Below are 7557 nucleotides of genomic sequence, written 5' to 3'. Positions count from 1 at the left end.
ATTCACATTGATACATACAGTACAAACATACAGATATACAGCACATGGCACTAGAGGGAAGGAGGAAAAAAAACTGTACAACTTCACATGTTACTCAGTGAACGCCAGAGGAGAGTTTTGAAAACGTTTGTATGCGGGTTAAAGATATCAAGAGTGGGGTGAATTGCGTTTGTCATTTGTTGAATACGTGCGATCGGATTTGCAGACATATGGTGGGATAGGTACAATATATTCGTGTGTCTGGTTACACTGACGGGTACGACGATATGAAGCTGATGTAATAAAGATGGTGTACCGAGAAAACTGTGTAAGATCTTATAACAGAACATAATATCATGAAAACGGCGTCGCGTTGAGAGTGGTTCGAGGTTAAGAAATTACATTATTTCTCTATAGATATACATTCTAAAGTGAGGGCTCTTTCTTAAAAATACGTTATGTACAATGTGTAGAAATTGTTTTCTGGGCAGATTCAATCCGTGACGAGTCAGTGCAGGAAAGAGAGTTCCACACTGGAGACGCGTATTCCAGTCGCGGTAAAATTAAGGAACGATACAGGTGAAGAAATACAGAGTGTGTGGAAAAGATTTTGCATGTATATGTGAGCAAGCCAAGAATTTTGAAATAATAATAATAATAATAATAATAATAATAATAATAATAATAATAATGTTTTTTATTACGTGCCCAAGAACAGCCTCGAGGGCCTTGGTGTTGGTGCACGCTAACAAAGTTCTACATAATCCACATAATCCCGAAAATTACAGGCACCCAGGAAATGGAAAATGAAGAATATACTCACAACGTGCGTAATAGACACGTAGGTCACAGAACATATATACAATAACGTTGTGGATAGAGTGCTCGTATCTCAAATTACAGGCACGTCTTGAATAACATATTGCACGTTACAGATATGTGAAAACTTGCAAAGTGCGAAAACTTGTCCTCGAGGAATGAAAGATGTCGTTACATTGAAAACAACACATCTACAAGGAACGGAATTAATCGGCTACGTCGATTGTGATTTATGAGCGAAGGGAACCCCCAATTTTCATTTTCCTTCTTCCCCTCGTTCTCCAGAAGGCAGACAATGCGAAGCGTCCTCTCATTGGTCTCCTCAAACGATTTCTCCAATCATCGTGGCAGGTTGTTTGAGGAAACCAATCAGAAGATTCTCCGCATTGAAGCGCTTCTTGAGAAGGAGAGGGAGAGGGTAGGCCTAGAAATGTGTGCACCTTGGTGCACCTTTAATGCACTGATTTCTTTGTGACCATAAAAGGCAGCGTACCATCATTAATTCATCACGCCTTTTGACCTTTTGGACACCATAGCAGTTCGATCCTTATTGTGAAGGGGGCTTACTATTTCATTCCCCACATCACCGTCAGCAAAGGAGTAGAGTATCGTCCCTGGCGATGAAACTCTCCATTCATAATCTCAGAATAAAGTTGTTTTTGTTTTTGTTGTTCATTACGCCACTCACATCGAGGTGGCAGCCTGTTATCACTCCAGGGGCAGCACAGACCAGCAGGTTTTTCTTTGTAGCATGATCTTATGTTGAATTTTGATGGAAAATTTTGAGCCCTCAGCCGACTCTACGGGGAAATGCCCCGCGCGGTCAAGAGCACACGATCTGTATCTGCGATTCTAACATTCGCGCACCCGCTGCTGCAGCGGGGGTGATGGGGCTGCTCACGCACTCCCGCACACACCTCTGACCAGACAAGATACACTCTTAGAAATGAACTTCACTGCATAGCACGCTCCTGGCCAACCATAATCTTGAATGATATCGTTATCTGCCCTGATTTGTTGAAAACGGGAGGCGTACGCCTTTTTTTGTGACACATATGCTGTTCATAATTGTAGATATCATCAGATAACGATATCATTCGAGATCATGGTTGGCTAGGAGCGTGCTATGCGGTGAAGTTCATTTTTAAGAGTGTAGCAAGGGTGCAACACCTGCAGCGAGAGCTTCCGCCATGTTAGCGAAAGTGAAAGGAGGGAAGCGGAAGGAAGCGGAAGCACGAACCACATACACGTGACGCGGGAGTTCCGGACAAATCTGCCGATTTTGAAGGAGCAGTCTGCATTGCTCCTTGGAGCGACCTTGGCCCAAGGGCCGCGCGAGAACTGCCACTGGAAGACTCAGACTCCGCTCCCAATATGTAAGTACAAGAGAATAGGCGACTTCGGAAGATCCCAGAGAGCTTAGCGCCGCTTTGAACTATGGGAACTTGCTGGAAACAAAGGAGGAGAAGGTCTCCAATATATTTCGGTTCCTTCACTCTGGGCCGATTTTCCACCAGGAGTAAAGGTCAGCGAAAACGAAACGTGCAAGACGGTTTATTCAACTAATCTCCCAGGATGCAACGCGTACGCAAGGAGCACTGGGATTTTCTGAAATCGTCTATTGCTCCAGACACAACAGCGGGACTTGCTCCGGATGTGCTCCCAATCCGCCATCGGATCAACACTAGTGTTTGGCGTATTGTAATCAGCGATTGTTCTGAGGCTGAAACACAGACAGGCGACCACAACACAGGCGGATGCCAGCGTAGCGTAGTCGTTCACGCACTCCACCGAAAATGGAGACGTGCATGGTTCGATTTCACGGCAGCTGTCTGGTTTTCCGACGACTGCTACATGTTTCAAATGCTCATGCGTTGCACAGGTTCCCAGACTTACGGAGGTCGTCTTTAAATGGTACAGTCATACTTTGGTTTCAAGATTACAGGGATAAGGAATCGGTCTCACAGAATATCACGAGGGAATGTATAGGGAATATGCAAGTCTTGCCAGAAACCTTGTCGAAAGATCTAAAAGAAAAAAGCACCTGGGGAAAAGCATGCGACAAAAGGCTGTTTATGTATTTGCCACGTAATGCAAGTAATTCGACAAAAATTTTGATTAACCGAAATTTAATGCATTGAGTTTTCTACGCCAGCCTCGCGCTTGTTCTTTCTTCCTTTCTTATTTGTTTATTTTCAGAACCAGAAAGGGACTTATCGCATTCCATTACAACACGCTCTCCCACTACAGTCATGGTCGATAAAAAAGAAGAAGAAACGAAAAGTGGAATGATGACGTTAGGGATTACGATGACGTTAGGAGCTCTAGCCAAGCGTACCGCCTGCGGCAGGAGCAGCTATTGACAATTTACTGCCCCCTCCCCTTATTCCCTTCCGTTCTCTCTCTCTCTTTCGCTCTCCCTCGCCCTTTTATTTTATTTTTTATTTGTTTTACTTTCTTTTCCTGTTTTTGAGCGAAAGATATTCAACTGGAAGACACAAGTCGCGTAGCGGTTACGGATTTTCGTTTCGTTGCGAAGCCTTGCTGCAATGGCTTCTGCCTCTGTCCGCACGCAGTGCGCGGTTCAGATATCATCACAAGTTGCAAGTAGATCATCTTGGACAAGCGGTTCTCTTGCAAGCTTCAAGCTTGCTTACGTGTCATTAATCACTTTCGTTTTCGCGTCAAAACGCCGGTCTCCTATGGAATTATACATTGCTACACGCGACAGTCCTCGTTTTTTTAGTTTTCCCTCAGATTTGGGTCAGTTGTCGCTTGGATTTTACACCTATCGTGTCCTTTTTCCAGAGGAGGGCAGTAAACATCCTCCATGTGGCGGACTTGAACAAAAGTATCGTTATTCCTCCTAGAACAATGAAAAGATGCGTCATGAAGACGTGTGGTGTGTTCTCAAGGTGTGAAACGTGCATTGCAATGACATAAATGTGGTATGGTGCTGAAGGCACAACAGTTAGTGCGCAGTGACACTATAAGTGAGCTGCTGTGCGTATGATATGATAATGATAATTGATAATTGGGTGTTTACGTCGCGAGACAACGTATGATATGATGCTTCAGAAGTTCTCCGAAGCATAGTAGCTCAGCAGAACATCCCAGTGCACCCGCGTGAGTCCCATAACGCAGAGATCTAACTAACCCACTTTTCTGAAACGAAAATCCTGCACTGCAGGACAAGCGTCCATACAGTATAGCTTGGAGCCGATAAAACCCCGATAAAAACCTTGAGCACGCAGCCTATCCCTCAATGAGCTTGAAATGTCGCACGACACAGTAACCGTCCACCTTCCGCTTGCATATCATTTTAGGATGTCATAGGCGAGCTTCCTGCGCGGGACTGGAGTCACTAAATGAGGGACGTCGAGACTGGGAGGTACCCGGGTTCGAATCCGGGTGTGTCGGCTGTGCTGTCTGGGGCTTTTCCTGGGTTTTCCTCGGACGCTTTCAGACATAAGTCGGCAGTGTTCCCTTAGAAGACGGCCCAGGACGCACATTCCCCCAGGGCGTCAGTCGTGACGTTGCCCACCTCTGTGAGGCCGACAACGGGGAGCCCTTTCGCCATCACAGTCACCACCACTAAATGAGGAACAGAGTAGCGTCACTGAGCCTCTCCGGCGAGTGAGCCCGCCATCTTGGTTCCGGCGCGGCTGCGTCGCTTAGCAACGGGACGCCATAATCCCTTCTCCGCCGGAGAACAGCGCGCTGTCGAGCCAGCTCGCAACCGAGGAAAGCAGTTTTGGGGGAAGGGGACTCAACATGGACGGCGAGATCTTGGAAGGAGAAACCACGTGACACGATCGGCACAACAGCGGACACCGAACGGCGCACCCGGTGCGGAAAAGGAATGCCATACTCTGTACCCCCTATTTAGTGACTCTACGCTACTCTCTTTTTATTTTATTTTCCTTTTCTTTTTTTTTTTTCTTTTTTATGCAGATGGAGGTACGCTCCACAGTACGCTTCTCTGATTGGAGGATGATACGCTTTGGAGCTTTCAAAACCCCACCCCACCCTATCACCACCACCACCACCACCACCACCCACCCCAGAGCCGTACAGTGAGGAGTTCTTTTCGTACGGCACACTCCAAAACAAGCTTGCAAGACACGACAATATTTTTACCCAGGTACCCTTGCACACAAAGGAAACCGGGAGATCTAAGCATAGCAGATAAGCATCTAAGGAGCACCTAAGCTTCCGGTAGATAAAATGACGGTGCATAGTGTAGATCCATGACATCCAAATTTAATATCTGGTTCTGACGTGACGTAGTACTTACACTTCACCGTGGTGTCGACGGTCAAACTCACATCGGGGCTGTACAACTTCACATTGTTGACGGTGTCGTAAGCCTTTAGAGGGAAGGTATACTCGTGCCATGGTGACAAGTGGGTAATGGTCTTGCCGCCAGGATTTGATTCAGAATACTTCCACACGGTACTGTAAGAACCACAGCACCTCGAGGAGAGACACGTCTCCAGCTCGTAGCCGTCCACTGGTCCATTTGGGATCTTCGGCGCGTTGATTTCAAGTGAAACGGAAGTGAGACATCGTTTCCTGTACGTCCCATATGACCCGTGCTTCCTGCGAATCCTGACCTTCAGATTCAAAGTCATAAAACCATAAAACAGTTTTGAACTCCGACGGCGAAAAAAAAAAAGAAAAGAAAAGAAAACATTGATCAGGCCTCTGCACTTTAAAGGAGTACAGAGGGTCACCCAGATAATGTTCAGATTAAGACATCTGATGAAAGTGTGTATGTCATTGTACCGAATAGCGCGAAAGGTTTTGATGTGCGCAATTGGTTTCCCAGAAAAAAAACTCACATAAACATGGTTCCGCTCCAGCTATAACGAGGATGATGAGGTATGATGTCACGTCACCGATGACGCTATAAGAACTCGTTCTGGTTCGTCGGTCAGTGGGGGTCAGCGCCTTGTCAGTTTGCCGCCGTAAACCAGTTCTCCCGGAGAATTGGGGACAGAAGGAACGGCCGAAGCATTACCGAGGCAGGAGAAAGGCCTTTTCAGAACCCCGAATAGCCGAGTAACAGACGACAGCGGAGTAGCAGACAACATTTCTCTAGGCCAATCAGCGAGCGTTCTCCTCATAGCGTCAGCGCGAGGTTCCAGGCAGATCACAGGCTGGTACTGCTCTTCACCACCGTTGCGCACGGTCGCTTTTTGCGGCGTATTTTAAATTCAATTTCTGCGATTATGACTTTGTGGTGAAAATTACTTCGCATGGTGCATCTTACTGGCAGAATAAAAGCGCTAAAAACACGAGGACAACGGACACACAGTTAGCGCACTAACAACATTTATTTTTCAACAACACCGTTCCTTGAAAGGGCTCACGAATTCCCTTTCCTTCGTTGTCAACCCAATGGAAGCGCTGCTGACGCACTTGTCACTCCCCTCCGCTATCAAAAAAGCTTCCCAGATTTCCCGTTCCCTGCTATCAGAGAACCTGCCCTTTATCTGCGTGTCACCAAACAAAGGTAGACACCCACAATCCCTCACATGTAAAAAAAGATTACCAGAACGTGCAGATAGATTATACTTGTGCTCTCTCAATCGAACATTTAAACACCTTCCTGTTTGGCCCAGATACATGGACCCACATGACAATGGAATTTCATAAACAACATGAGAAACACAGTTAACAAATCTATCCCTATGCTTCACAACGCATCCTTTCTTTTCAACCCCCCGAACATCGTTAACTATTGCAGGTAGGGAAGACAATTTCCTCCCCCCGCCAAATTGCAATAGTGCACGAACTGTGCACGAATAGTGCAAAACTGCAATAGTTAACGATGTTCGGGGGGTTGAAAAGAAAGGATGCGTTGTGAAGCATAGGGATAGATTTGTTAACTGTGTTTCTCATGTTGTTTATGAAATTCCATTGTCATGTGGGTCCATGTATCTGGGCCAAACAGGAAGGTGTTTAAATGTTCGATTGAGAGAGCACAAGTATAATCTATCTGCACGTTCTGGTAATCTTTTTTTACATGTGAGGGATTGTGGGTGTCTACTTTTGTTTGGTGACACGCAGATAAAGGGCAGGTTCTCTGATAGCAGGGAACGGGAAATCTGGGAAGCTTTTTTGATAGCGGAGGGGGGTGACAAGTGCGTCAGCAGCGCTTCCATTGGGTTGACAACGAAGGAAAGGGAATTCGTGAGCCCTTTTAAGGAACGGTGTTGTTGAAAAATAAATGTTGTTAGTGCGCTAACTGGGTAGTAGCTCATAAGCACCAAATGCTCATAACCTCCAAACGCTCAAAACCTCCAAACGCCCATATGCGCCGAAAAAAAGTTGGTGGTTTTGAGCGTTTGGTGGAAATGAGCAGGAGGGGAGAAGCTGCTCATAAGCACCAAACGTCCAGAACATCCGAATGCTCATATGCACCGAAAGTCGGGAGACCACAAAGACCGGGTCTTCCTCTCCCACATTTGGAACAAGGTCATAGGGTGAGAAAGGTGGAATGAATGGCGACTACCAAGGCCGCTTAATGTGTCAGTTTGAAGTTTATGTAACAGCTTGGTCCTGCTTGTATGTAGCCAGAACGAATTTTTATGGAAGTTTATTTTTATCTTTATAAACGAAGTTTATGAAGTTCGAATTTGACTTAATGTGTGGGTTTGAATGGGGTTATCGTGAGTCAATGGGTGTTTGAACGTGACAAACACGTCCGCCGTAGTGTCCGCCCATTTGGTCGAACGCCGTTTGGTCGAATGC

The 7557-nt window shown here is 46.1% G+C and overlaps 1 protein-coding gene across 1 annotated transcript in view; it reads left to right on the top strand.

Annotated features, from left to right (window-relative positions):
* Nucleotides 1-7557, top strand: part of LOC135393350 (uncharacterized) — a 61438-nt gene that overhangs the window by 24524 nt on the left and 29357 nt on the right. The window lies entirely within an intron of this gene.

The sequence above is a fragment of the Ornithodoros turicata genome, chromosome 4, assembly GCF_037126465.1.
Source record: "Ornithodoros turicata isolate Travis chromosome 4, ASM3712646v1, whole genome shotgun sequence".
NCBI lineage: Eukaryota > Metazoa > Arthropoda > Arachnida > Ixodida > Argasidae > Ornithodoros > Ornithodoros turicata.
Note: the sequence above shows the minus strand (reverse complement) of the source record. Positions and strands in the feature narration are given on the sequence as shown.